Source organism: Triticum urartu, chromosome 3 (assembly GCF_003073215.2).
Source record: "Triticum urartu cultivar G1812 chromosome 3, Tu2.1, whole genome shotgun sequence".
NCBI classification, from domain to species: Eukaryota; Viridiplantae; Streptophyta; class Magnoliopsida; order Poales; family Poaceae; genus Triticum; species Triticum urartu.
The window spans coordinates 29,815,695-29,822,511 of record NC_053024.1 but is presented as its reverse complement, the minus strand read 5'-3'; the positions used below and the strand labels follow the sequence as shown (position 1 = coordinate 29,822,511).

At 42.1% G+C, this 6,817-nt stretch overlaps 1 long non-coding RNA gene across 1 annotated transcript; it reads right to left on the bottom strand.

The window, feature by feature from the left end:
* Window positions 1-4,255: 4,255 nt before the first annotated feature.
* On the bottom strand, window positions 4,256-5,873 carry LOC125547794. The gene is made up of 3 exons (XR_007300778.1): window positions 5,758-5,873; window positions 5,430-5,682; window positions 4,256-4,596 (listed from the first exon to the last, which is right to left on the bottom strand). It is a non-coding gene; the product is annotated as an uncharacterized LOC125547794 (long non-coding RNA).
* Window positions 5,874-6,817: the final 944 nt, after the last annotated feature.

The window sequence follows — 6,817 nt, the reverse complement described above, 5'->3', positions numbered from 1 at the left end:
GCCACCTGGAACACCACAGCGTAATGGTGTGTCCGAACGTCGTAATCGTACTTTACTAGATATGGGGTTATGCTTTAGAGACGGCCGCATTCACGCTAAATAGGGCACCATCGAAATCAGTTGAGACGACGCCTTATGAACTATGGTTTGGCAAGAAATCAAAGTTGTCGTTCCTTAAAGTTTGGGGCTGCGATGCTTATGTGAAAAAGCTTCAACCTGATAAGCTCGAACCCAAATCGGAGAAATGTGTCTTCACAGGATATCCAAAGGAAACTATTGGATACACCTTCTATCACAGATCCGAAGGCAAGACTTTTGTTGCTAAATTCGGAAACTTTCTAGACAAGGAGTTTCTCTCGAAAGAAGTGAGTGGGAGGAAAGTAGAACTTGATGAGGTAACTGTACCTGCTCCCTTATTGGAAAGTAGTACATCACAGAAACCGGTTCCTGTGACACCAACACTAATTAGTGAGGAAGCTAATGACGATGATCATGAAACTTCAGAACAAGTTTCTACTGAACCTCGTAGATCAACCAGAGTAATATCCGCACCAGAGTGGTACGGTAATCCTGTTCTGGAAGTCATGCTACTAGATCATGATGAACCTACGAACTATGAAGAAGCGATGGTGAGCCCAGATTCCGCAAAATGGCTTGAAGCCATGAAATCTGAGATGGGATCCATGTATGAGAACAAAGTGTGGACTTTGGTTGACTTGCCCAATGACAGGCAAGCAATGGAGAATAAATGGATCTTCAAGAAGAAGACTGACGCTGACGGTAATGTTACTGTCTACAAAGCTCGACTTGTCGCAAAAGGTTTTCGACAAGTTCAAGGGATTGACTACGATGAGACCTTCTCACCCGTAGCGATGCTTAAGTCTGTCCGAATCATGTTAGCAATTGCCGCATTTTATGATTATGAAATTTGGCAGATGGATGTCAAAATTGCATTCCTGAATGGATTTCTGGAAGAAGAGTTGTATATGATGCAGCCAGAAGGTTTTGTCGATCCAAAGGGAGCTAACAAAGTGTGCAAGCTCCAGCGATCCATTTATGGACTGGTGCAAGCCTCTCGGAGTTGGAATAAACGCTTTGATAATGTGATCAAAGCATTTGGTTTTGTACAGACTTTTGGAGAAGCCTGTATTTACAAGAAAGTGAGTGGGAGCTCTGTAGCATTTCTGATATTATATGTAGATGACATATTACTAATCGTAAATGATATAGAATTTCTAGATAGCATAAAGGGATACTTGAATAAGAGTTTTTCAATGAAAGACCTCGGTGAAGCTGCTTAGATATTGGGCATTAAGATCTATAGAGATAGATCAAGACGCTTAATTGGACTTTCACAAAGCACATACCTTGACAAAATTTTGAAGAAGTTCAAAATGGATCAAGCAAAGAAAGGATTCTTGCCTGTGTTACAAGGTGTGAAATTGAGTAAGACTCAATGCTCGACCACTGCAGAAGATAGAGAGAAAATGAAAGATGTTCCCTATGCTTCAGCCATAGGCTCTATCATGTATGCAATACTGTGTATCAGACCTGATATATGTCTTGCTATAAGTCTAGTAGGGAGGTACCAAAGTAATCCAGGAGTGGATCACTGGACAGTGGTCAAGAACATCCTGAAATTCCTGAAAAGGACTAAGGATATGTTTCTCGTATATAGAGGTGACAAAGAGCTCATCGTAAATGGTTACGTTGATGCAAGCTTTGACACTGATCCGGGCGATTCTAAATCGCAAACCGGATACGTGTTTACATTAAACGGTGGAGCCGTTAGTTGGTGCAGTTCTAAACAAAGCGTTGTGGCGGATCTACATGTGAAGCGGAGTACATAGCTGCTTCGAAAGCAGCAAACGAAGGAGTCTGGATGAAGGAGTTCATATCCAATCTAGGTGTCATACCTAGTGCATCGGGTCCAATGAAAATCTTTTGTGACAATACTGGTGCAATTGCCTTGGCAAAGGAATCCAGATTTCACAAGAGAACCAAACACATCAAGAGACGCTTCAATTCCATCCGGGATCTAGTCCAGGTGGGAGACATAGAGGTTTGCAAGATACATACGGATCTGAATGTAGCAGACCCGTTGACTAAGCCTCTTCCACGAGCAAAACATGATCAGCGCCAAAGCTCCATGGGTGTTAGAATCATTACTGTGTAAATCTAGATTATTGACTCTAGTGCAAGTGGGAGACTGAAGGAAATATGCCCTAGAGGCAATAATAAAGTTATTATTTATTTCCTTATATCATGATAAATGTTTATTATTCATGCTAGAATTGTATTATCCGGAAACATAATACTTGTGTGAATACATAGACAAACTAAACGTCACTAGTGTGCCTCTACTTGACTAGCTCGTTAATCAAAGATGGTTATGTTTCCTAACCATAGACATGTGTTGTCATTTGATTAACGGGATCACATCATTAGGAGAATGATGTGATTGACATGACCCATTCCATTAGCTTAGCACCCGATCGTTTAGTATGTTGCTACTGCTTTCTTCATGACTTATACATGTTCCTATGACTATGAGATTATGCAACTCCCGTTTGCCGGAGGAACACCTTGTGTGCTACCAAACGTCACAACGTAACTGGGTGATTATAAAGGAGCTCTACAGGTGTCTCCAAAGGTACATGTTGGGTTGGCGTATTTCGAGATTAGGATTTGTCACTCCGATTGTCGGAGAGGTATCTCTGGGCCCTCTCGATAATGCACATCACATAAGCCTTGCAAGCATTGCAACTAATGAGTTAGTTGTGAGATGATGTATTACAGAACGAGTAAAGAGACTTGCCGGTAACGAGATTGAACTAGGTATTAAGATACCGACGATCGAATCTCGGGCAAGTAACATACCGATGATAAAGGGAACAAAGTATGTTGTTATGCGGTCTGACCGATAAAAGATCTTCGTAGAATATGTGGGAGCCAAGATGAGCATCCAGGTTCCGCTATTGGTTATTGACCGGAGGCATGTCTCGGTCATGTCTACATTGTTCTCGAACCCGTAGGGTCCGCACGCTTAACGTTAGGATGACAGTTTCATTATGAGTTTATATATTTTGATGTACCGAAGTTTGTTCGGAGTCCCGGATGTGATCACGGACATGACGAGGAGTCTCAAAATGGTCGAGACATAAAGATTGATATACTGGACGGCTATATTCGGACACCGGAAGTGTTCCGGGTGATTTCGGAGAAAACCGGAGTGCCGGAGGGTTACCGAAACCCCGCCGGGAGAAGTAATGGGCTTTATGGGCCCTGGTGGAGAGAGAGAGGGGCGGCCAGGGTGGGCCGCACGCCCCCTCCCCCTCTGGTCCGAATTGGACTAGGAGAGGGGGGCGGCGCCCCCCTATCCTTCTCCCTCTCCCCCTTCCTTTCCCCCTCCTTGTAGGAGTAGGAAAGAGGGGAGTCCTACTCCTACTAGGAGGAGGAGGACTCCTCCTTGGCGCGCCCGAAGGGCCGGCCGGCCTCCCCCCTTGCTCCTTTATATACGGGGGTAGGGGGAATCTCTAGACACACAAGTTGATCTTCAAGATTGTTCTCTTAGTCCTCGATAATATTGTAGTGGTGCTTAGGCGAAGCTCTGCGACAGTAGAACATCAAGATCGTCATCGAGCTGAACGTGTGCTAGAACTCAGAGGTGCCGTAGTTTCGGTGCTTGATCGGTCGGGCCGTGAAGACGTATGACTACATCAACCGCGTTGTCATAACGCTTCTGCTCTCGGTCTACGAGGGTACGTAGACTACACTCTCCCCTCTCGTTGCTATGCATCACCATGATCTTGCGTGTGCATAGTAATTTTTTTGTAATTACTACGTTCCCCAACACTTCTACCATCAGAGTTCTCACAACCATCAAGATAAAAAAACTCAGCTCGACAAACTGATTTAACTAATGCTAAATAAATTGATGATTTTCTCAAAAATTTCTCCAAGTAAACAACACACCTCATGAAAATGTAGTTGTCGACTTGAATGGAATACACGCAGCAGAAGACATGCCCATTGTATTCCTGCTATGACCATTCGCCCGCCAACCTGCTGCAAGCCCACAACTGCATGGTGCTGCTTATTTGTTTGGGAGATTGCAGACGCATCTGCAAGTCAACCTCTGCTCCAAAGTGCATGTCTGCAGCTCCATGTCGTTCCATGATGTTGACAGGATGTGCTTAGCTCAAGAGATGGAGACATTATCAAAGAATCCTCATTTAATTATCTATGTATGCCATGATAACATAAAAGGGACATCGCATTGCTGTAGGCATGAAACAAAGTGCCAGATTATACAGTTTCATATACACTTTTATGGTTTTATTCATATATCATACGGTGTGTCGACAAATGGCACTACTGTGTGAGATCAATTAATTCTGAATATGCAAGTCTAGGACAGTACTGCTCCAATAATAATATATGTGTAACTATGAGCTAATTTCCAGCATATTTAGTAAGCAGTTGGATGAGTACTATTTTTTATCATCTCAGATTCCTACCAACATGCCAGCCATTGTCCTTGTTCCTATCACGATGTGATTCTTCAGATGGACACTAAAATGATGAATCTTCTACCTGCACACAATTGTAACATGCCTTTATATTAGTATATATTCAAGGATGGAACATGCCTTCAGATGCATGCAGGCTTTACGTTGCTGACCTTTGGGTCACAAATGAAAACAGAGCGTACTGCTCTTTAACACAAAAATTAATTGATGTATTTAGGAGATGTCCACAAATAACAAAATTTCTAATTAACTGGGAATAGAAGATTCAAGTAGGTAGGAGTAGATACGTAACAGAGGGATAAAGATTGGCATTAATGCATCTATATATGCTGCAAATCCTTTGTTTAGAGATCTGAAGTCAGTTCAACATCAAAAGTGTGACCATCTAGAGAAGTGTGGACTGTGGACATAGGTGCAGAACAACAATTATAGGTATATCAATTACTGACTAAAGTTAGATACAGCCAAAGTAATAACGCTGGGCGGGGTAATATACAATCTAGACATAGGTTTGATGTAATTCGAAAATGAAAAAATATGATTAGGAAATACAAATGGGAGTATTACTAATTCTTGAGACCAAATATGTCTTTTCTATTAACATTTATTTTAATAGATAAGGGATGAAATACTTGAAGGGAAGACTACTCCAAGAAAAGATCGTATAACTCCAGAGATGAACTGCCTACAATTTCAGCTAACAAATATTCCAGAATTGATCCATGGTTAACTTGAACATATCAAATTAACTTTGACTTGGTGGACTGATACTCTATGTTCATCATCATAACCCTTTTAACTTTCCACAATATGCGCTTTCCCAGGTACCAGTTAGCACTGACCTATGGTTCTTTATCTAGTTCAATTAAGGGAAGTGATGCAAACTGAGTTACTTACTGAGGTCCAAGATGGATCGATATGCAGAGATGTAGAAGGTCCTGCATTGGAAAAAAGCCAGCATGGGGCTACGATATATGTCGTCCTGAACCTTGACTTAACGGTGCATCGTGTTCTACACATGATGGACAAGATGTTTCAATAGAAAGTCCTTGAGGAGCTGCATGTCCATGGCGTCCCAGATCCGTGAAGAAGCCCTTGACGGTGGCGACCATGGTGGATGGGGAAATCTCACGGCGTGCTCCATCTGCATCTGCAGCAAAGGATATGAAGAGAAGGTGAGGTGTAGGGGTGGCGGATCCCAGTCAAGAAGGAAGGAGGGGTGAACCTGGGGTCGCCGGAGACGCGCCGGCGAAGGCCTGCCCGAAACCCTAGCCACGGGGTGGGGTTGCGAGCGTGCGGTAGAGTCCGGGAGTGGAGAATCTAGCCGGAGGGAAGGGGGCGACCAGAAGCAGTAGCTGGTTTATTAGTAGGTAAAGATATCCAGTAGTACCTAGAAGATTATCAGTTACAAGATTTACCTCCTTGGTTGATTTTTGTTAATGAAGTTGATTGGTCACCTTATAAATTTTTAGATGGATATATTGAGCATGATCCAATTTTAATTCTTCGCACGAGCATATATAAATGCGACTACTAACACTATAGGAAAAATTGTGTATGTTGAGTACTTCATAGTATACCGATTGTTTTTCAATGTGTACGTGGAGTGTTTTTCATATGTGTATGTAGTACTCCCTCTGTAAACCAATATAAGAGTGTTTAGATCACTATTTAGATCATTAAATAGTGATCTAAACACTCTTAAATTAATTTACAGAGGGAGTACTTCGTAATATGCCGAGTGTTTTTCATACGTCGAGTACTTCGAGTAGGACCAGCGGCTTCGCCGCTAGAGGGAGGGGCAGCGGTTTCTTCTCTCTCTCTCTCGTGCTTTTACGTCAAACTCACATGTTGCTCTTCTCTTTTGCATTTGTGCTGAGTAAACACTGAGTGAATCTCGATGGAAGGAACAGTGAAGCCATGAATCTAAAATCATGAGATCACTCACTTGAGGTATGGAGTCATATTGATATTTGACTTTACGAATCATTGCCTACAAAGATTAAAAAAATATGTTAATTTCCAGTCACATGTTTTGTATATCCCCGCAAAAAAAAGCATGTGTTTTGTATATTAATGCTCGACCGTGGACGCACTGCTCCAATTGCAACTTCTTAACGTTTAACATGTTCTCCTTGCAGCCAGTTAGGAAAAAAAAGTCTAAAGAGATTTGGGTGATGTGAAAGAAAGAGTCATTTTTTATGGTTTTACTATTTTTGAGACAACTAAAAGTAACAATTTTCATCAACATTAATGCAAACGCAAAAAGGTGAGCATATTGTAAT